Source organism: Oryctolagus cuniculus, chromosome 9 (assembly GCF_051225735.1).
Source record: "Oryctolagus cuniculus isolate XC-2025 breed Fujian yellow rabbit chromosome 9, ASM5122573v1, whole genome shotgun sequence".
NCBI lineage: Eukaryota > Metazoa > Chordata > Mammalia > Lagomorpha > Leporidae > Oryctolagus > Oryctolagus cuniculus.
The window spans coordinates 73,105,105-73,128,399 of record NC_142875.1 but is presented as its reverse complement, the minus strand read 5'-3'; the positions used below and the strand labels follow the sequence as shown (position 1 = coordinate 73,128,399).

General features: G+C 42.8%; 1 protein-coding gene across 4 annotated transcripts in view; it reads right to left on the bottom strand.

Moving 5' to 3' along the window:
- Positions 1 to 23,295, bottom strand: part of LOC127487179 (uncharacterized) — a 274,077-nt gene that overhangs the window by 74,918 nt on the left and 175,864 nt on the right. For all 4 annotated transcript variants that reach the window (XR_016212916.1, XR_016212917.1, XM_089303674.1 and 1 more), the window contains one exon: positions 20,683 to 20,803. The gene's annotated coding sequence lies outside the window, so the exon portion shown is untranslated. The remainder of the gene's footprint in view (positions 1 to 20,682; positions 20,804 to 23,295) is intronic.

The following is a 23,295-nucleotide window of genomic DNA, read 5'->3' as shown; positions in this document are numbered from 1 at the left end:
GACTCAAAGTAGAAGAAATTGAAGCCCCAGAGAGATGGGGAGATATGAAGAGAATGTTAAGTGGCTTAAAATGAGTATAAGCCTTTGGACCCAAGAAATTACCGTCCAAAGTCTTGATGAAGCATCAGGAGACACATTAATGGTTTCGCAGTACCCTGGAGAATGGAGGAAACGTCAAAAGGCTAAAGATAGCGCACGGTTTCCTGGTGGTCATAAAAGGGAGAACTGGTTGTTCACAGCGATGCAGAGTTGCCAATCCATAAGCTTCCTGTTGATTTCCAGGGAAATTCCCAAACCAACACCATGTAGACCTGTGAACTCTCAGAATCGTGCCACTACTGATGCAGATACACACACAATAGTCATTTTTTCCATATTGCTTATTAAACTAATAAATGAAACAAAACTGAGAGCAGTAATGTAGATAACAGAATCAGGATTCAATGGCATTCTATAATATTAAGGAAAAATCATAATTAAATTCATTAGCAATAAATGAAAATATTTGTTTGGAGATTGAAATGATCACTTGCATAAGTGTTACATGAAGATGACTGGTTTGAGAGCATTTTCTATTTAAAATCTAGGTTTGTTTTTAACTCACTGCCTTCATGCTCAATGTAAGGCAAGCAAAAGGTAAGGCAGCCACCAAAATGTCCAACCCAATTGCATGCCACATTAACTTAAGTTGGAAACAATAAAATGAATGAATATCAGAATCCTGATGTAGCACGCAGGGCTATGTTTGGAGTATAGAGATATGTGGGATTCCACGGTGACATTCACTCAGTGGGACACCAACAACTTGAAAATATTATACCGATTGGTGGATGTTCTTACAGAAATAATCTTCATATAAACAGGCAGCCTGGTTAAAGTTAATATAACTTCTGAAATCCCAATCATCAAGATTCTTTTGGGTGCAGGAAACTTTAACTTGCTTAGCAAAGAGGGAAATTTTATCATTTTATTGGCTCAAGAAATCAGGAACAATGGGGCGGAGAGTGTTTGGCAGATTTCTGAAGCCAGACAATTCATGCTTCTGGAAATTCTCCCTCCTTCCTACTTTCACTGAGGCTCCAGGTCAGTGTTATCCTTTTCCTGTGGATCTACATTCTCATGTGCCTCCATTAGCAGATGGGAGGAAGCAGAAGAGGGGAAGTGGAGTGGCAAGAGGAGTGGGGACAGATGGGAGAAGTGCATTCCAATTGGAAGGCCTCCTAAATCCCTGTGGCTGGAGTAAGGACACAGCAGCTGACCAAAAGAAGGAAAAGGAGTGCTATTTCCAGAAGGAAGGTAAAGGGGTTCTGGGAAACAAAATCATAGACATCTCCTACATCACCTAGTGGTGAACGGGTAGACTTCAAAAGTTTCCATAGATACTACAGTCAAACTTTATCTTAAATAAATATCAGAATGTGAACATATTCACAAAGATAAATCTTGCTTTCTGACATAAATTCCTAAGGAGCTGTTTGCAATTCAACTATCAAATAAACTTTATAGGAGTATAATTTACATAAAATGTGTTCAACAGTGTTCAGTTCAAAGAGCATTGACTTACGCACTTTTGTGACCACAAAAAGATATCCTTGAGTCCATTTGTAATCAATATTACAATCCCATACTCCCTCTCCCTAACCCTAGGTAAGCATTAATCTGATTTTTGCCAGATTTATACATGAACTTGATCCTTTCTAGAATTCCATGTATGTGAAATCATATAGTGCCTTTGAGTCTTCTTGTGCTGGTAAAATATCTTGAGGTTTTATGCATGTTTGTAAGTCAGTCCTTTTTATTGCTGTGCAATATTCTTGTATATGGATATGCCGCAATGAGTTATCCTTTCACCTGTTTGTAGGCATTTGGGTTGTTTCTGGTAAAGCCACTGCAATATTTTTTGTCCATTGAGATGTATCCTTGTGAAAAGACATGTTGAAGTCCTAATCCCTGGTACATAACAATGCACCCTTATTTGGAAACAGGGTATTTGTTGATATAGTCAAGTTATGATGGACATCGGTGAGTCCTAATTCAATATGACTGTGTCCTTGTAACAAGATCTATAGACAGAGAAACATACAGGGAGAATGACATGGCAGGCATTGGGAAGACGCACATACAGGCCAAGGAATGCTAGGGATTGCTAGCAACACTAGAAGCTAAGATATTCTCTCATAGAGTATCAGAAAGCAAAATACCCTATTCTCTAGATGCTTCATCTATTTATCATGCACATTTAGGTCTATGATTCAATTTTGAGCAAATTTTTCATTATCATCTTAGGTACATGTCAAAATTCAAATCTAATGGTTGAAATGAGCCATTGGTGTCTTTTCAAAAATCAACTGGCTATACAGGTGTGGGCCTATTTCTGGATTCTCTCTGTTCCATTATTCTATACACTCTAACATCTCCATTCTCCAATATCACAGTGTTGAATATCAACTTTATATCTTAGAAACAGATTGTACAAATCCTCTAATTATATTTTTAAAAATTATACCAAATTTGTTTTATCTTTATATATGACATATGTGTACACAAAGGGGTTTTCAGTGAGAAATAAATCTATCATTCCTAGCTCTTGGGCTATCAGTTTTTCTCCCTCAAAGTGGTCACTTTTGGGAGTTTCTTACTATTTTCTCTTTCAGAGATTATATTTGAATTTTCAAAAAATTGAATCAGTCTTGAAAATTGCCATTTAAGTGCTCTGGTTTTATTTTCTATAGCAATTCAAATTTCCAGTAAGTTTGCTTGCCTCAAGCAAGGCCAGTCAATAAATATCTGGAAGACTCAGCCCAATAATCTGAATACAACTAAGAATTCATTTAATCTTATCCCCCAAGCAATGGGGGGCAGAGACATTTATGTGAATCACCTCATTGTCTCAATCCTCTTACAGTTATTTAAATATGTTGCTTATTTTTAGTTTAATTGCAGCATAATTATACAGCACCACATAATCTAAGCTTGGTGATACTAGCAAATTGATCTTCAAGATAGTCTCAGAAGCCTGGTGAGGAATCATCCTTTTCAAGTGTGTGACTCAGAAGTCATCAGCTCAAAGGTCAAGATATTGTGAAGCTACAGCAGCGTGGATAGAATTTAACCCAACAAAGGTACATGGGCTAACAGACGAATATGAAAGCTTACACTAGGGGACAGAGATAATGCATATCCTAGCTATGCTCTCCAGGAATTCACCACCTAAAATGGAAAGCAGACACACACACACCCCAACATCCCTGCTCCTTCAGAAAGTTCTAGAACTGAGGTTTCAATAGAAAGCTGTAGAGGGAGGCACCTCCTGGAAACTAGATGATGACAGTATTTGAACTTTCACTGAATTCAAACCACTTAGAAACTCCCATTTGATGATGACATGTAAGCAGTGCTTGATCTCCAGACTTGTATTTCATTCTTATTAAAAGGAATTATTTTATCTCTAAACTAGGTCAGTGTTCTTCAGAATATACAAGCATATTTTTAAAAAGAAAGTGGTGTTAGGAACAAGAAATCTATTTTGCTTGATTCTCAAGTTTGCCCTTTTGATCACACTTTGCTACTCCTCTGGGAACACCAAACAAAAGTAACAAAGTTCTCCTTTGAAATAAAAATGGTTTTGGTGACTTGTTTTCCTTGGAGAGTAGTTACTGCCAAGCCCAAGAAAGCAGGGAGGAAGAGAGAAGAGATGATAAACAGTCTTTCTGGGTCATGGTTGAGAGAGAATTCTGGGTTTCCTCTAAAACTTGAAGCTTACCCTAGATTCTTCGGACACCATGAAGACTGACACACACAGAACTGTATCTCAGAACTCATGTATGTGCCTAATTCTGCAAAGAAACAATATGTTATAGGTTTGGGTACTATGCAGATTTGTGGATGTTAATCACCCAGATTTCCTCTTGTTTATAAGTAAATAACACTCAATGATAGATGAGTTATAAAGTAACTCTTATTAATATTTTTTTAAAACTTGAAAAAAGGTATTTAAAAAAATATTTATTTATTTATTTATTTGAAAAGCAAAGTTACAGAGACAGGGGAGACAGAGAGATATTCATCCATTGATTCACTCCTCAAATGGTTGTAAAGGCCTGGACTGGTCCAAGCTGAAGCTAGGAGCCCAGAACTACTTCCAGGTTTCCCACATGGGTGCAGGTCCCCAAGGACTTGGGCCACTTTCCGTTGCTTTCCCAGGCACATTAGCAGGGAGCTGGGCCAGAAACAGAGCAGCTAGGACTCAAACCAGTGCCCATATGGGATGCTGGACACTGCAGATGGTGGCTTAACCCACTGTGCTACAGTGCTGGCCCCAAAGGTGTTTCTGTTAAAGTATTCTTGGGAAGAGAAGAGTGAATATGTTTTTGTTAAACTGAGTAAGCTCATGGGAAAATCTTCAATGAAAGTACTGCATTTATTCCTGTGTTTCTTGGTGACATTATTAACTACTGAATAATGCATTAAATACTCCCCAAGGATCACAAAGGTCAGGGCTTACATGTTCTGAAGCCTGTTTCCTTATTTTATAGATGTGCTCATTAAGTAAATCAAAGACAAGTGACTTGCTAAAGTCACACAGCTAAAAGCATAAGTCAAAAATTATCCTCCTGGGGCAGATGTTTGGCCTAGGGTTATGACTCCTGCATCCAATATTGTAGTGCTGGAGTTTGATACTAGGCTCCTACTTCTGACTCCAGCTTTCTGAAAATGCAGACTCTTGGAGGCAGCAGTAATGGCTCAAGTAATTGGGTTCTTGACTCCCACATGGAAGACCTAGCTGGTGTTCCTAGCTACCAACTTTAGCCTTAGCCCAGCCCTAATTGCTGTGAGCATTTGGGGAGTGAACCAGTGTATGGGAGTGCTCTATCTTTCTGTCTCTCAAATAAGGTTTTTTTTTTTTTTTTTTTTTTACTTACCCTCTTGGTCTTAACATTGCTGGGCTATTGCATCTATATCAGTTAAGAACTCCCTTAGCCAAAGGAGAAACAGAAATCCCAACAACTAACGAAATAAATAGAAATTTATTTTTCTTATATAGCAAAGGAATCCAAAGACTAGTTGCAAATAATGTTGGTTCAGCTGCTTGATGAAACCAAGTGTCTTTCTTATCTTTTCTTTCCATAGTCTCTTACACTCTTAGCATGTTAGCTTTTCATCTCCATAATTGGTCACAAAAGGGTTACAGATGCTCTAGTCATGTTGTATGCATATAGACAGGGACAAGCTGACAAGTTGAACAACTCAACTGTTCCCTGTATCAGGAAAAGCAACAGTTTTCCCAAAAACCAGCAGGATCACCATCTCATTGTTTAGAACTGGCTTAAATTGCCACTCTAGCTTAGAAAGTGAGTATTTGGCTCACTCTCTACTGCAGAACACTTGAAAAGAGAAAGTAAGTTCAGAGTGGTTACGAAGTTGGTCACTCAATGGTTTTCACCACTGTATATAATCAAACCATTCATTTCCTTAGGCTTAAATTTTTGCAAGACCAAAAAGGAACATCAAACACCATTGTGATTATAACTAAATCAAACTAAGTTGAAGTTCACCAATGCCTGAATATATAACACACTGGACTGATTAGCTCTATCTTTGGCTTGGTTGGAAATTTAGCCCTCTCTGCATGTAAAGATAACCCAAGGTAGGTCAGAGCACCAGGGGGCCTTGTTTTCATCATGGCTGCAAATCAAAAGCCTGAAATAATAGAAATAACAGAGTAGCCACATGGAGGCACAAGCTTGCTCTCATCACCACACAACCCATCTCACTTCAAAGCCTCGGGTACTGGCTGCAAGCCTTTGATGCCTTTTGGTCCAAAACTGAAGCACCTTCCAGCAAGTTCCTGATTCTCATGTGTTCAAAAGTAAAATATATTAGCATGTACCCAGCACTGGGAGGGCAGTGCTCTTCTGGGGGCGTAAACTTGTATGGTACACCAGATAGTGTGCTTCTTTCATGCTGTTGTTGTTTTAAATCCTAATTTTGGGAAACCATTGCAAAAGGCACCAAGTACAAGTGTGTTCATTTCCCACTATTCTTCACCTCTTGGGATCTTCAATATAATAAATTATCTTCCTAACAGGAATGCTGGGATGAACAGTGAATATCGCTATGAAAAACGAGGGGTGTGTGTATATTCTTTTAGCTTTGTATCTAGAATGATAACCATGACTCTTTGGAAACAAAGGTGTGTGTTAAAGATTAGCTGGAAAAACACAACAGAGACACGATAGACTTGGTGGCATCACAGGCACAGGCAAGGCAGGAAATTGTAATCCACAGAATAGAGTTAAACCTGAATGGTGGGTGGGTGGGACGATGAAGGACAGACAGATAAATAAATTGATAGATAAGGATGGGAAGATATGGAGGGAGGGAATGGAGGAAAGAGAAAAAAATAAAAGAAGCAAAACAGAAAGGAAGAATCTGAACCTATACCTTGGTTTGTCAAGACAGAACAAATGATAAATGTGATTGTTTGGCCTTAGGTAACCCAAGCTTAAAAATCCTAAAATGAGTATGCTTTGTTCCCCCTCTTTCTACTCCTCTCTATCAGCAGCAATGCAGCCCAGGTGTCAGGGAATTGAATACTTATGTAGTTTTCTACAACTTCTTCTGGTAACAGTTTATCTATCTGAGGATGGCTGTGAGTGCGTAAGTGAAGTGGCTATCTCTTATTAATTCTGTGCAGTTCATATTGTTTTATCACAACAGAGATGAACACTATGACAGGAAAAATAAGAAAAATATTTTTACTTAATTCCCAGTTAATTTTATGTTAATTCCCATTTAAGTTTCTTTTTAGCTTGAGTGAGACTACAGTTTGTCTCACAAAATTACTCATAAGAATTTTGATACACCCATTTATGGTTCTCTCCAAGGTTAAGGCCTCTGAGATGTGGTTAGACTTGACAATGCAAGTATTTTATCATTTGTGGGCTGTAATGACTGCAAGAGAAGAAAAATCGGGATAGTTAATAAACTCAACTGCAGAAATTTAGCTAAGACCATTGAGACCAGAAATTCTAATATGCTGCATCTGTCTGCTTTGCCAGGAACATTACATTCTGCTTAGTTTTCCATGCACCAGCACCAGAGTTATCATGATAATAGCTGTATGATGCTGCAGTAGAAAGACCATAGACTTAATGTCAGACCAAGCCAGGATACACCATGCCCCATCCACGACTTTGGGACAATTATTTAAATTCCTTTGTCTTCTATATTTGAAAAATGGAAATGGTCAAACTCCTATATCAAAGAACAATTGAATTTACTGATATCACACCACGTATAAAATACACTGCACACATTAGCTATTCAAATAAACAACAGTTATGTTTCTTACCCAAGGTAGATGACAGAACTCATCTGCCCCTGAGAGAACTGGCTTGTCAAAGGGCCGATTCTTGGCAATTCTGAAGTTGTCTGAGGTACAATCTGCATGGCCTTAAGTGTTGGCCCTCTTCTTCCATCAGTTCTTCTGGAGTGACAGGGCCCTTCATAGCAACTTTTTAAGTGCTGTAACTAAGCTTACCAAGAGAGAGCCAAAGGTGGTTTAGATATGGGTCTTAACACCTTACTATAAATTGGGCAACAGGAAACAGTCTTCTGCCCATATTCATTCGTGTACATAAAGCTTTATTGGATCACTATCACACTGATTCATTCCCACAGGATCTCTGGCCGCTTTCACACTACAGCAGTAGAGTTGACGAGTTGGGACAGAGACCCCACAGCCTGCAAGCCTAAAATATTTACTATGTGGCCCAATATAGAAACAGTGTGCTTGGGGCTTGAGTTGTGGTGCAGTGGGTTAAGCCACTACCTGTCAATACCAACAACCCATATAGATACCAGTTCAATCCCCAGCTGCTCCACTTTCCACCCAGCTCCCTACTGATGCATCTGGGAAGGCAGCAGAAGATAGGACAAGGACTTGGGCCCCTGCCACTAATGTGGGAGACCTGGCTGGGGTTCCAGGCTCCAGGTTTTGGCTTGGCGTAGCCCTAGCTATAGAGGCTATTTGAGAAATAAATCAGTGGGTGGAAGATCTCTCTCTCTCTCCTTTTTTTCCCTCTCCCTCCCTCTCTGTCTTTATAATGCTGCCTTGCAAATAAATAAATAAATAAATGCTTTTGAAAAAAAAAGTTTCCCATTTTGCCCACCCCCTTTTTCACTGTGGTAAGAAAAAAAATCACATAAAATTCACCATTTTAACCATTTAAAAAAATATTTATTTTGTTTATTCGAAAGGCAGAGTTAGAGAGAGACAGATTTTGCATCTGCTCTCCCCAAATGACCACAGCAGCTAGGGCTGGGCCAGGCCAAAGCCAGGAGCCAGGAGCCAGGAGCTTCATCCAGGTTTCTCACATGGGTGCAAGGACCCAAGTACTTGGGTCGTCTTCCAGTGCTTTCCCAGGTACATTAGCAGGGAACTGGATCAGAAGTGGAGCAGCCAGGACTTCAACCAATGCCCATATGGGATGCCAGGGTTGTAGGGAGTGGCTTAACCAACTACCCTACCATGCTTGTCCTCACTTTGATCATTTTTAAGTGTATCGTTCAATAATACTGAGTATATCTGTTGTGGAAGAGAGCTCCAGAACTTTTTCATCTTGTAAATGTAAACAACTTCCCTTTTCCTCTTCCTGTCAGCTTTTATGTTCCGTTTAATTACACTCAATATCGGGGCAGGATGGGCAGGCGCTGCAGCTCACTAGGCTAATCCTCCGCCTGCGGCGCCGGCACACCGGATTCTAGTCCCGGTTGCCCCTCTTCCAGGCCAGCTCTCTGCTATGGCCCGGGAGTGCAGTAGAGGATGGCCCAAGTCCTTGGGCCCTGCATCCGCATGGGAGACCAGGAGAAGCACCTGGCTCCTGGCTTCGGATCAGCGCGGTGCACCGGCCACAGCGGCCATTGGGGGGTGAACCAACAGAAAAGGAAGACCTTTCTCTTTGTCTCTCTCTCACTGTCCACTCTGCCTGTCAAAAAAAATATCAGGGCAGGTATTTGACGTAGCAGTTAAGACGCAGTTAATAAACCAATATCCCATATTATAGTGCACAATACTTAGTTACAGCTTCTGACTCCAGTTTCCTGTTAATACAGATCCTAGGAGGCAGCTCAGGTAGTTAGGCCCTGCCACCCCTGTGGAAGACCGGGATTGAGTTCCCAGCTCCTGACTGTGTTCTTTTCCAGTAGCATCACTGTGAGTTTTGGGGGAGTGACCCAGCAGATGGACCCCTCTCTTTTTCTCTGTCTTTCTCTCTCAACTCTATCTACCTCTCAAATTAAGTAATCAAAAACTCTCACTGGTTTAGAATTTCAAATAAAGATTTGGAATGATCAGATTCACTTTTTGATTATAAATCTTGCATTTATGAAGTTTGCAGACTGAAACATATTATGCACTTCCTTCATTCATTCAACAAATATTTATTGGGCACCTTCTAGTAGCTGAAGATAGGAGCCAGATTTGGACACTGTAAAATGAGTAAAATATGACCTCTGCTCTTAAGGCAGGTAATAATAAATTTATTCAAACCATTTTAAGGTTTATATTGCCACCAGAGTGAACACTACATGGGATGATATATCTATGTAAACTCTTCAGTATTTCCTTGTAAACCTCAAGGGGAAGTTCAATTTCTTTGACCTGGGATAACCAGCTCTCCCTGGCCATGTCCTTTCATTCTCTCCAGCTCCAAAATCTCACTTAACTGTCAGAGGGTGTTACAATTCCAATAATAAGAGTGGCGGCCGGCCTGTAGCACCAGCATCCCGTAAGGGCGCTGGTTCAAGATGGGCGCCAGTTGAGGCCTCACTGCTCCACTTCCGATCCAGCTCCCTGCTAATGCACCTGGAAAGCAACAGAAGATGGCCCAAGTCCTTGGGTCCCTGCACCCAAATCGAACACCTGGAATAAGCTCCAGGCTCCTGGTTTCAGATCAGCTCAGCTCCGGCTGTTGTGGCCATTTGCGAATGAACCAGTGGATGGAAGACTCGCTCTCTATTTCTCTCTATATCTCTATCAAATAAATAGAATAATTTTTTTAAGAAGTGCAGGAGAATGTTGACAAATTTCTCAATGTCAAAGATATGGAAGCAGGAAACCTTCTAAACGAGAAGAATATTTCTAGGTCAGAATGCATGATGGGTTTAGATTTGAAAAAAACAAGTGTCACACAAAAGGGAAGTAACCGGAAGCTAAAACCCAAATCTCAATGTTCTTTTCTTTGTGTATTTTTTAAAGATTTATCTATTTATTTGAAAGGCAGAGTTATAGCAGTAGAAGCGCATAGAGTGAGAGCAAGAGCAACAGGGATCTTCCATCTGCAGATTCATTCCCCAAATGGCCGCAATGGCCGGAGCTGCGCCAAGCCAAAGCCAAGAGCCTGGAGCTTCTTCTGCATCTCCCATGCGGGTGCAGGGGCCCAAGGACTTGGGCCATCTTCTACTGCTTTCCCAGGCCATAAAAGAAAGCTGGATGGGAAGTGGAGCAGACGGGACTCAAACCGGAGCCCATAGGGAATTCTGTAACTACAGGCAGTGGCTTTACCAGGTATGCCACAGCACCAGCCCCAGTATTAATGATTTTTAAAATACTTTTTCACAAAATAATTTTAAGAAACATGTGAGGAGAGAAGAAGCTGAATTATTATTTCAGTGTCTCTAGTGCTTTTGGTCCAGTACAGTCCAGTACAGCCAAGTAAGCAAAAAGGTTTGTAAGAGAAATTATATTTTATGAATTGAAGTTATGAAAAAAAAGCCTAGGATCATTCAAGATTTAAAAAAAGAAACAGAAAAAAAAACAACTTACATTCAATTTGTAAGACCCCTATGCTTACTTAAAGAAATATATGTCGCCGGCGCCGCGGCTCACTAGGCTAATCCTCCGCCTAGCAGCGCCACCGGCACACCGGGTTCTAGTCCCGGTCGGGGCGCCGGATTCTGTCCCGGTTGCCCCTCTTCCAGGCCAGCCCTCTGCTGTGGCCAGGGAGTGCAGTGGAGGATGGCCCAGGTGCTTGGGCCCTGCACCCCATGGGAGACCAGGAAAAGCACCTGGCTCCTGGCTCCTGCCATCGGATCAGCGCGGTGCGCCGGCCACAGCGCGCCGACCGCGGCGGCCATTGGAGGGTGAACCAACGGCAAAGGAAGACCTTTCTCTCTGTCTCTCTCTCTCACTGTCCACTCTGCCTGTTAAAAAAAAAAAAAAAAGAAAAAGAAAGAAAAAGAAATATATGTCAATATTAAAAAAAATTCAACAATTATTCAAGACTTACCGTTTTCCAGGAAGTGGCTAAAAGCATTAAAACCATGATTTAGGCCGGCGCCACTGCTCACTTGGCTAATCCTCCGCCTGCAGCACCAACACACCGGGTTCTAGTCCCGGTTGGGGCACCGGATTTTGTCCCGGTTGCTCCTCTTCCAGTCCAGCTCTCTGCTGTGGCCCAGGAGTGCAGTGGAGGATGGCCCAGGTGCTTGGGCCCTGCACCCCATGGGAGACCAGGAAAAGCACCTGGCTCCTGGCTCCTGCCATCGGATCAGCGCGGTGCGCCGGCCACAGCGCGCCGACCGCGGCGGCCATTGGAGGGTGAACCAACGGCAAAGGAAGACCTTTCTCTCTGTCTCTCTCTCTCACTGTCCACTCTGCCTGTCAAAAAAAAATAAAAAAAAAAAGTTTTATATGTGTTTTGTATCTACCTATGAATTTCATTTTACATGAAAAACCTGAGGCTGGAAAGGTGATGGCCTTACCCAAGTTTACTAGCTCACTTTGACATTCTTCAATCATTCATTTCATCAATGTCCATCAAGGCTTACTGCCATGCTAGGGTCTGATGTTACCAAGGTGGATAGTCCCTGCCCTCAAGTTAAGACAGCTTAAAAAAAAATCAGTGGCCACAAATGTATCTGCATGAAATGGTGATAGTATGGAAAGGAGAGCCTGACCCAGCACAAAGGGTCCCAGAACCTCTTCCAAGGGGCAGTGACACTGAAGCTGACTCTTGGCTGGCGGTTGGGAGTTAACCAGGTGTGGAAGGCGTGGGAAAGCATTTCAGGCAGAGACAAAACATTCCTGGGGGAAAGTCAGGGAGAGCTTGGCACTCCTGTGGAACACCAAGTACTTCCATTGGGTGTCAGCTTAGGATAAGAACACAGAAGTGATGAAGATCAGAGCTAGAGAGAATGAAGGGACAGGGCCATGGAGAACTCGTTTTTCCAGGTCAAAGAAACTAAACTTCCCTTGAGGTTTATGAAGGAAACACTGAGGAGTTTACATAGATGTTTCATGCCTGGTGGGATTCACTCTGCTGCTAGTATTAACCTTAAAATAGTATCTACGGCTGTAATCCAGACAAGAAATGATGAGGAACTGGATTAAGGGAGTGGCCTTGCATAGGAGGGATGGGATAGAGAACAGTGATTTAGGGGAAGCTGCATTCACAGGATTTGGTGACTGAAAGAGCAGAAAGAGCTCAGGATGACTCCAGGTTTCTGGCTTGGACAGTGGAGTATGAGGAAACTCTTTATTAAGAGTCAAAGTCTGGGGCCAGCACTGTGGTGTACCAGGCCTGCAGTGCCAGCATCCCATATGGGCTCCAGTTCAAGTCCCAGTTGTTCCATTTCCAATCCAGCTCTCTGTTATGGCCTGGGAAAACAGTGGAGTATGGCCCAAGCCCTTGGGCCCCTGCACCCACATGGGAGACCCAGAAGAAGCTCCACGCTCCTGGCTTCAGATCGGCACAGCTCCAGCCATTGTGGCCAACTGGGGAGTGAACCAGCAGATGGAAGACCTCTCTCTCTCTCTCTCTCTCTCTCTCCCCCTCTCCTTCTCTCTGTGTGTAACTGACTTTCAAGTAAATAAATAAATCTTTAAAAAAAAAAAAAAAGAGTAAAAGTACAAGAGGAAAGGTGTAGTTTGAAGGACAATGGAAAGAAAGGGTATGTATAAATAGACCATAGGTCTAAGAGTCAAAGGGATTACATAAACAAGACTAGTATCTGCAAATACCAACTGATAGAATAAAAAAGGGAGAGAATGCTCCAGTCATGAGTTTCCAAGGCTATGGAAGCCCTCTGAGTTCTCCGATTCTTATCTTGTTTAGACAAGGTCATAGTCAAAGTGGAGGTTCTCTCCTCCCTTCAGAGAAAGGTACCTCCTTCTTTGAAGACCTGTTCTTTCCACTGGGGTCTCACTCACAGAGATCTTTTTCCAGAATGCCTTGGCTTTCCATGCCTGAAATACTCTCATGGGCTTTTTAGCCAGATCCGAATGCCTTTAGGGCTGATTCTGAGGCCAGAGTGCTATTTAGGACATCTGCCATTCTATGAGTCTGCTGAGTATCTCACTTCCCATGTTGGATCACTCTCCCCTTTATTTATTCTATCGGTTAGTGTTAGCAGGTACTAGACTTGTTTATGTGCTCCCTTTTACTCTTAGTCCTTTCATTATGATCAATTGTGAACTGAAATTGATCACTGGGACTAGTGAGATGGCATTGGTACATGCCACCTTGATGGGATTGAATTGGAATCCCCTGGTATGTTTCTAACTCTACCATTTGGGGCAAGTCAGCTTGAGCATGTCCCAAATTATACATCTCTTCCCTCTCTTATTCCCACTCTTATGTTTAACAGGGATTACATTTCAGTTAATTTTCAACACTTAAGAATAACTGTGTATTAATTACAGAATTAAACCAGTCATATTAAGTAGAACAGACAAAAAAAACTACTAAGAGTGATAACGTATTAAGTTGTTCATTAACAGTCAGGGCTATGCTGATCAAGTCACCGTTTCCCATAGTGTCCATTTCACTTCAACAGGTTTCCTTTTTGGTGTTCAGTCAGTTGTCACCGATCAGGGCGAACATATGGTATTTGTCCCTTTGGGACTGGCTTATTTCACTCAGCATGATGTGTTCCAGATTCCTCCATTTTGTTGCAAATGACTGGATTTCGCTGTTTTTTACTGCGGTATAGTATTCTAAAGAGTACATATCCCATAATTTCTCTATCCAGTCTACCGTTGCTGGAGCATAGGGAGATTACTGATGCCATAGACAGGAGTGTCAATTGGTAAAGTCAACAACAGGAGTCACTGTGCACTTACTCCTCATGTAGGATCTCTGTCCTTAATGTGCTGTGCATTGAGATTTAATGCTATAACGAGTACTCAAACAATATATTTCACTTTGTGTTTCTATGGGGGTGCAAACTGTTGAAATCTTTACTTAATGCATGCTAAACTGATCCTCTGTAAAAAAAAAAAAAAGAAATTATCAACTCCCAACTTGACTCTCACTGGGATTAAACATGACAATAGGTCTGATCTGATTTCATCATCATTTAAAAAAAATCATCTATTATTTTTCACTTTATGTTTCTGTGTGGGAGCAAACTGTTGAAATCCTTACTTAATGTATACTAAGCTGATCTTCTGTATATTAAGATAATCGAAAATGAATCTTGATGTGAATGGAAGGGGAGAGGGAGTGGGAAAGGGGAGGGTTGTGGGTGGGAGGGACGGTATGGGGGGGAAGCCATTGTAATCCATAAATCGTACTTTGGAAATTTATATTCATTAAATAAAAGTTAAAAAAAAAAAAGGGAGAGAATGATCCAACATGGGAAGTGGGATACACAGCAGACTCATAGAATGGCAGTTGTCCTAAACAGCACTCTGGCCTCAGAATCAGCCCTTAAGGCATGCGGATCTGGCTGAAGAGCCCATGAGAGTAGTTTAGGCATGGAAAGCCAAGACACTCTGTCAAAAAAAAAAAAATGACCTAAATGAAAGATCTCCATGAGTGAGATCCCAATGGAAAGAACAGGTCATCAAAGAAGGAGGTACCTTTCTCTGAAGGGAGGAGAGAACTTCCACTTTGACTACGACCTTGTCTAAATAAGATAAGAGTCTGTGAATTCAAAAGGCTTTCATAGCCTTGGCAACTCATGACTGGAGCATAGGGAGATTACTGATGCCATAAATAAGAGTGTCAATTTGTAAAGTCAACAACAGGAGTCACTGTGCACTTACTCCTCATGTAGGATCTCTGTCCTTAATGTGTAGTTCAATGTGAATTAATGATATGATTAGTGCTCAAACAGTATTTTTCACTTTGTGTTTCTATGTGGGTGCAAGCTGTTGAAATCTTTACTTAATATATACTAAATCGATCTTCTGTATATAAAGAGAATTGAAAATGAATCTTGATGTGAAGGGAAGCGGGGAGGGAGCGGGTAAGGGGAGGGTTGCGGATGGGAGGGAAGTTATGGGGGGGGAGCCATTGTAATCCATAAACTGTACTTTGGAAATTTATATATACTAAAAAAAAGTTAAAAAAAAAAAGAAAGGGTATGTATAGATGGGGACGTGCTGGCTAAAAAAAAAATGTATGGGCATTCAGGTGAAAATGTAAGTCTGAAGTTCAGGAGACTGGCATGGACTAGAGACAACACAACAGAGAAACTGCTCTAGGAAGTTATCAGCACACACACACACACACACACACACAACATCATTTAATCCCAGTGACCACGTTTTGAAGCGTTTTGTTGTTAATAACATCATTTGATAGACAAGAAAACCAAAGCTTGCCCAGTCACACAGCTGGAGAACTAAGATTTGCTTCTTGATCTGTCAGAGTCCATAGCCCACACTCTTTCTAAAATGCTTTATTGTTTTTCAAATCAAGAGCCTCGTGACTCACAGCTAGGCATTTTTCCATTACTCCAACCTGTTCTCCATCGTGCATAAGATGTGCAAGCAAATCTATCGGAATAATTGCATGAAGAAGTACATCTTTTCAGAAATCCCTGTGAAATGATTTCCAGATTTCAGCCAGAAATCTGGTGTCAGAAACAAGTGAATATCTGGGTATGTACAATAACAAGACAGTGGAGAGTATCCTCGCCAAGCCTCCACTGAGCCCACATCACTGTGTTCTCTGAGTTCGCAGCTCAAGAGAGAGGCTAGACAGGGGAAGGTCCCAGAGCTCTCACGTAAGGCCACCAGGATCCAGGATACACCTGTTGTTTTGTAGAAACAACTACCATCCTCACTCAGGCAATGTGTAAATCCACTTCAGATAATAAACTGTTTCATTTACTTGATACCTAAGTTGATTTGCTTCAAAGATAGCAAATCAAAGAGTAGCATAACGATTCATCTCCTGAATTTCACATCAGGAAAAAAAAGAAAGAAACATAGCTGGGCAATTGTGAAGGGAACCCACTAAGAGTCACAGATGGGCTTGATAATCACAGGGAAGTAGGCAGCCACAGGCCACTGCTCTCCCAGTGTCAGTACACAGCTTGCTGTACAGGATCTCAGGCTAACTCTTCACAGAGCCCTAATTGAAGGCATTCCAGGGCTGATGGCTACACAAGGTCCAAATATCTATCATGCCACATTAAAGGAGTCTACATGCAATTAAAAAAAAAAAGAACTTTCACATCCCCATGACACAGCAATCTGAACTGTGAACTCAAACCTTAGTCTCCCCTTTCCCCCTTTGCACCCCAACCCATCCATAGCCTTTGATCTCATAAAGTTCACAAAAGCAATGCCTGCTTGCCTCCACACAATCTAGGCTTAAACCAGGCAGGAGTCTCCTGGAAGCAATAAGACTTGAAATGCTCCCTTGCCCTTCATCGGACCCATGACCCTGACCAGTACTGCTGGCAGAAGCCCTCACTAGCATCCTTGTGCTGACTTGGGATGGCCAGATAGCCAGGCTTCTGTCTGTAGGGACATCCCAGCCATTGGATGAAAGTGAAAGAAAGTAATGACTGTGTTTGTCACCCAGGGCCTCTGCCATCATCATGCTCCCAGAGTCTTTGGATCCAGCTGTGCAGACTGGACGAGGCATAACTGCCGCTTCTGCTGTGGACACACACCACTCCAAACCCTGCCCCATAGTCCAAGTGCTTGTAGAAACTGAGATTGCTGGTTAAACAGAAGTCAAGTCTGCACATATGGTTTGAAAACCATCCCCCATCAACTTCATATGCACCCATAATTACCACAGCCCCCCACAGGAACTTCCCTTAGAGAAGCAAGCATGCATTCCACCAGGCCATCCTCCTGGGCTAGAAGACAGAAGCATAGTCCATGACACTACACGAGGTGCAGGGCTTTCCCCTGGTCAGACACAAGGAGCCCTGCCTTGATAAAAGGTGGTTCTTCTCCCAGGTAAGCCCTGAATGTACCTGTTCATAGGGAAAGTAAGCTCTGACCACAGTTCCTCAATTATAAAATCAGGAAATAGTTACTCATCCTACCTGCCCTGCTAACCTCTCTTGAATAAAATGAAATATAAATGTGAATATGGTTTAACAAGGCCAAAAATGTAGCATGTAGTATGGGAACTGGGAGCATACAAATGCCTCCGTACCACATATCACACTCTCAGCAGGATTAAATGTCTTCATACAGTTAGTTTTATTCCATTCTGAGCTTCAGAACTTTGGGTTTAACAGTCAGTACCTGTAGGGGATCTTTCACTGAAGACCTTATAAGTTGACAAGAAAGATTTATCAGGGTGCAGGTGTTGGAGCTAGGGGTAAAGATGTTGGTTAGGTTGCCCATGTTCCCTATCAGAGTGCCTGAATTTGAATTTGATTCCTGGCTCTAGATCCTGATTCCAGCTTCCTGTCAATGCAGACCATGGGATGCCACACATGCTGGTTCTATTGGTGGGCAGCTTGAATTCCAGCTTCTGATTTCATCCCCAGACATTCTGTGTATTTGTGGAATGAACCAGTAGATAGGATATCTTTCTTCCTCTCTCCCTGTGTGTCTCTACCTCTAGAGTAAAAATTAAAAAATCGAAAGTCATTGGGCTTATGCTTTCTATTGACATTCTCTTTTATAGTCTTTTTTATTTTTAAATATTTATTGTATTTATTTGAAAGGCAGAGTTATAGAGAGAGAGAGGAAAGACAAACAGAAATCTTCCATCCACTGATTCACTCCCCAAATGGCAACAACAGCTGGGGCTGGGCCAGCCTAAACCCAGGAGTCTGGAACTCCATCTAAGTCTCCCATGTGTGTGACAGGGGCCCAAGCACTTGGAGCCATCTTCCACTGCTTTCCCAGGCACATTAGCAGCGACCTGGATTGGAAGTAGAGCAGCCAGGACTCGAACAAGTGCCCAAATGGGATGCAAACATCACAGGCACAGTTTTTACTGGCTTTAACCGCTATGCCACAATGCCAGACCCTATTAGATATTGTTAAAAAAAATAGCACCTGAACTTAAATTTTCTCTCCTTAAGAAACTAGGGATAACTCTTAACCAATATGCCTAAAAATGGCTTAAAAATAGTTTTCTCTTGCACCAGTTTTTCATTGATCTACATCCTGAGAAGTCTCTTCTCTAGGACCAATTTATATTGAGAGGTCTTAGCTCCTGTCTGTGCAACTGCCCAAAGTAACACCATAGCTCTATGCAATCTGCCCTTCCATCATCACTCCTGCCCACAGGGATTCACTTAGTTCCCAAGACATCCAGGCACTGTTTGGAGTAACAGTGCCCAAGAAACCCATAAGGCCTATCGTTTGGAGGACTTTATACTCCAAAGCTGAGTCTACTCAGGAGGCTGGGTTCTCACATTGAGGGCTATAGCCATGGCCAAAAGAGTCATTTCCTATAGCCTACCCTGAATCCCTAATGGCCCAGAAACCTGCATGCCATGACAATAATAACTTCCTAGAAGTGTCCTTTGGGAAACTCTCTGGAGGTTCCTGTTTCACCACTTCCCAGGACTCCCCTTCTAGAGACTTCTTATACCCCACTTGATGGCAAGTCTCATAATTATATCAACAGTTCCCTCTGAGCCCTTAGAATACGCCTTGCAACAAGACCTTCGTATTTCATTTTCTTAACAAGATGAGGAAAAATTAGCTCAGAAAGATTAAGTAACAAATCCAAGAGTGCTAGATATAAGTGGTACAGCCAGGATTCCAATGGAAACTGACTCCAAAGACGTCCCCACAGATTGAAGAAAATGAGTACGAGCCAGCCAGGAGAATCCATCAAGTCAATGGCAATGAGACAATGTTTCTGTTTAGGTCCATCTATGGCTGGGAACAGAACAGCCTGCCTTCCAGAAAAAAAACTTTAGTCTCCATATGAACATGAGCCATGCAGGGCCCCAAGAGGATAACATGAACAGGCAAGACAGTAACATTCTTTTTTTTTAAATGTCAGCAATGTTCTAGGTATTGTGAAAGAGCTTAGCTGTGATCATGGCAAACACAAGATGCACTCCCTCGTGCTCCTTTGTGGCTCTCAGAGTGGCCTGGAGGAGTGACAGTCACCCTGCACCTGCTTCAGTGCAGCAGGTGGACTCCAAACATCACCCAGGGACATGCAGGCCACGCCACAAAGACAGGGACCCCCTTCTCACAAGCTCAGCCCTCTCTGTTCCAAATACCCTGATGTCCAAGTGAGAGAAAGGGACAGGGTGTACCTCAAGTCACCCCCTATCAATGAAGAGAGGCTTTGTTACTTGAGTTAAAGGCTACCTTTCATGGCAGTGCCATTTTTTCCAGCAAATTCCTACAGACCCACCCTGGTCACAGCAGGGCCCTCAGGTTTCCTGCTTCCTACAACCAAAGCTGGGAGGGGCAGCCTCAGATTCCTCCATCCATTTGAGGAGAAGAGATAGGCAAGAAAAACCGCCTTTTTGTGAAAAGATTACTTGAAAAACATGCACAGATGAGTTAGAACCTGGGACTGTCTCCAGTTGGAAATCTTGCCTGGAATTCCACATACATTCTTTCTGTTATTAAAATAATATAGGCAACTGGGGAGGCTTGTTGCTTCTCTGCGTGTGTTCAATCTGGCACATACTGTGTGACCATTTAAAATCTGACCTCAAGTGGTGCTGGTTTAAAAATTTTTTTCATTCTGGGTATGTTTCCATTCCACACAACAAGCCCATGGCTGTTCCCTAAACGATTTCTCCAAGCAAAGGGTAACTCAGTAGAACCAAGCCTCTTGCCAAAAGTGATGCAACTGGCTAAGCCACCCAATGTCTTGTTCACCCAGCCCCACCCCACGGCCCTGCCCATGGCCAGCTCTCCAGTCCACCTTTCTGGTCTGTCTTCTCTCTCCTGGAGGCACAGACCTCCCTTTGTAGTCCAGGGAAGGTATTTCCAGGTGGCCAGGCACATGTGGAATTTTCTCCTTGACACATGGGGCGAGAGGCCCTGCCTACCTTCCCACTGAACGTGAGTCATCAACACTCAAGATAACAAGTCTTTCACAAAGGTAAATCAGGGTGAGGGGATGAATCAATGCAACTAGAGTTGCCTTCCAAAAGCCAGTTTTCAACTTTTATTGACCTCCACATTCTCCCAAAGAAATATGAGCAAAATACGGAAAAACTGTCATGTCTTCCTTAGAGCATTCAACCTTCCAAGATGTAGCCAAGAGGAAAGACAGACAGATACGTAGAGATATATACACAAATCTCCACCATGGTAGCTCTGATCTGCCCAGCTGTGTTTCCAGAATAACCTATTCTGGTTTGGGAGCATCTGGAGCAGTGAGACTGACCCTGGGAGCCACTGGAACCCAAGGAGACAATCCTCAGCAAAACCTGTTGTCTCAGACCTGCAAAGAAGCATCAGGAAACCTCAGTACGCTGCACCCTCACCTCCTGCTGCCACTGCCAGTCGGTCCCCAGGTCTTCCATCTGGCCACTGAGGACTCAGCGTAGCTGAAACAGCAACTGTAGCGCTGACAGCATCCACATCGAAACAGCCACTTGTCATGATCTTGGAGAGGAAGGAAATAAGATGGTGTTTTATTTTTAAGTAGCCCTGGAGACTTCAATGATTGCATTAAAATTTTAATCACAAACTCCTTAAGTTAGAAGGGGGAAAAAAAGCCCACAAAGGATTCATTGTATAAGAGAATTTCACCATTTGGAGTTCTTTTATAAATTTGTGTCAGATCACAATTTGCTGTCTGGGAAATGTAAATTAGTTATTAATGAGCCAAAATTCTAACATCAAAGGCTGTGCATCCACATGCCAGAGAGAAACAAAGAGCATTCACAGCACTATCAACTGCTCCATGCGCTGGCCTGGATGCCGGATTCATATTGACGTGTTTTGTTACCCTCTGAAGGAGATGGCTTGGCACAGAAGTAAAGGCAGCAGGCACCCTAGTCATCAGCATCCCCTGCACCTGAGCTTGATGGGACTCTCAGAATTCTAGGTGGTTGGCAGCATGCGTGTGCCCCAAGGTCGTCTTGCACCAAGCAGAGCTCATGTCTCCTTTCTGCCTAGCTCACACAGTTGACAATTTTCAAAATGCATTTCATGTTTGCTGAATGCCCTGGTCCATGTGACGTGGGGAACACAGATCTGTTTTTGAAGAATCCACAATAGTTTTCTTCATAACTACAATCCTTTGGGTTTCCACTGAGATCAAGTGCCTAGATATGAAATGCACACACAGAATAAGGAAGAGTACAGTTGGTTTTGCTCCTGTAGAAATGGTGGTAATAGTCATTTAACAGAAGTCCCACAGGAATTGGAAATATTCATTGACGCATTCTTTTGACAGACACTGCTGTACTCCTGCTGAGGGCCAGCAGTGGTCATACAATGTACCAGGCAGTAGAAACACAATGGTAAGCAAAACAGATAGCCTCTGCCCTCCTTGAATTCACTGCCTCATGGAGTCTAGACAGTAAGAAACTACTCAAGAAATTCTAAAGACAGTGCTGAGGGTTAGGAATGAAAACCCTCAGATGCGTGAGAACCTGCAAGGGGTCCTTGGCCTGGTCAGGGAGATAAGAATGCTTTCCATGTGGAGGTGACATTTAGAATAAGAGTGGATAAAGGAAAGAGTATTCTCTAGACAGAGAAGCCTAAAGCACAGGCTGGAGTTCAAGGCTGGCAGCAGCCAATAGAGATGAGAGTAGAGAGGAGAGAGAACAATGTTCCACACAACACCCTGACTGGTATTCCTCTTGTATCCAGAGCCAGGCCCCTTGTCCTTCAAGGCCTGGCCTGGCTTGGGTTCCTGACTGTCCTTAGCCAACAGAAGTTGGGTACATCCTAAGTTCCCAGGTTCAGGTGGCTCAACATGAGGTCACACCTGCTCGTGTGCTCTTCTGCTCAATGAAAGTCACGTTCCTGTGATGCGTGCACCCCAGCTCCCAGATGCAGCAAGAAGGGTTCCTAGCTGGCTCTTCTGCCCATTGCTGATGGGCCGCCTGTCTGGATCTCCCAATCTCCTCCTGACCTGGCCCCTAGACCACTCCTACTCTCATGAAGCCTTTCTGATGGGCCACTTGCCATGACCCATGTTCCCCATGACCCTAGTTCCCCAGCATAGCATCTGACTAGCTGGCAACCCATCAGTAGCTCTGTGCAATAGCCAGGTCACTCCCAGAATGACCTCCAAATTCCCTGTCCCATCTGGATGGGCCAAGCTTTATAAAGGAGAGAGTTGAATGGTGGGAAAGAGAATGGAGGCAGAGATGAGAACAAAGTAGACCAGATTGGCATAGGTGGGAAAACAGAAAGGTTTCTTTTCTCTCATCTGCTCTCTTGAATTGTCCTCCATATGCATTTATTGCTCACAACTACCTCATGAGCCTCCATCTCACTACTCACACTTCCAAACACTGTACCCCAAGGTTTTGAGAAACTGGAATTTCAAACACTGATCTGAGAATGGCTGCATCTGTTTGGGTTCTGCTGTTGATTGTGTTGGTTCTGGTGTGTTATCGCATTTGAAGCCCAAGTTCTGATTTCTCAGCAGCAGCTTTCTGTTTGGTTTCTTCTCACTGACTTGACATCATGCCCAAGTTCATGATTTCTCTTAAAGCTATCAAAGTTCCCTGTCACAGCCATGGATCCTACTGAATTTTAAACTGTACAAATCAAATTTGCTTGCTCTAACAGTAATACAAAAAAAAAAACATCAAGTAAAACAAGTTCCAGTTACACCACAAACCCATCTTGTCTGAAATTGAAGTCATCTTTCCCGTCTGTACTCTTATGGCCACCTGTCTACTCCTCCCCAGCAAAAAATAGCTTGGGACCATTTCTTTCTCCTCCTCCCATCGCAGTTGTCTGTTTTACCACCATTCACCCAGTGCCTAAACCCTGACTTCATTGTTACCACACACTCCTTCCTATTCAACCTCAAATCTCTCACAGTGTGAAGCACTTTCACCTCACTCCCCCAAGCACAAGGTCTGTCATCACATGGGGAGAGTGCTCTTCCAAATAGCCCTGCAACCCATAAA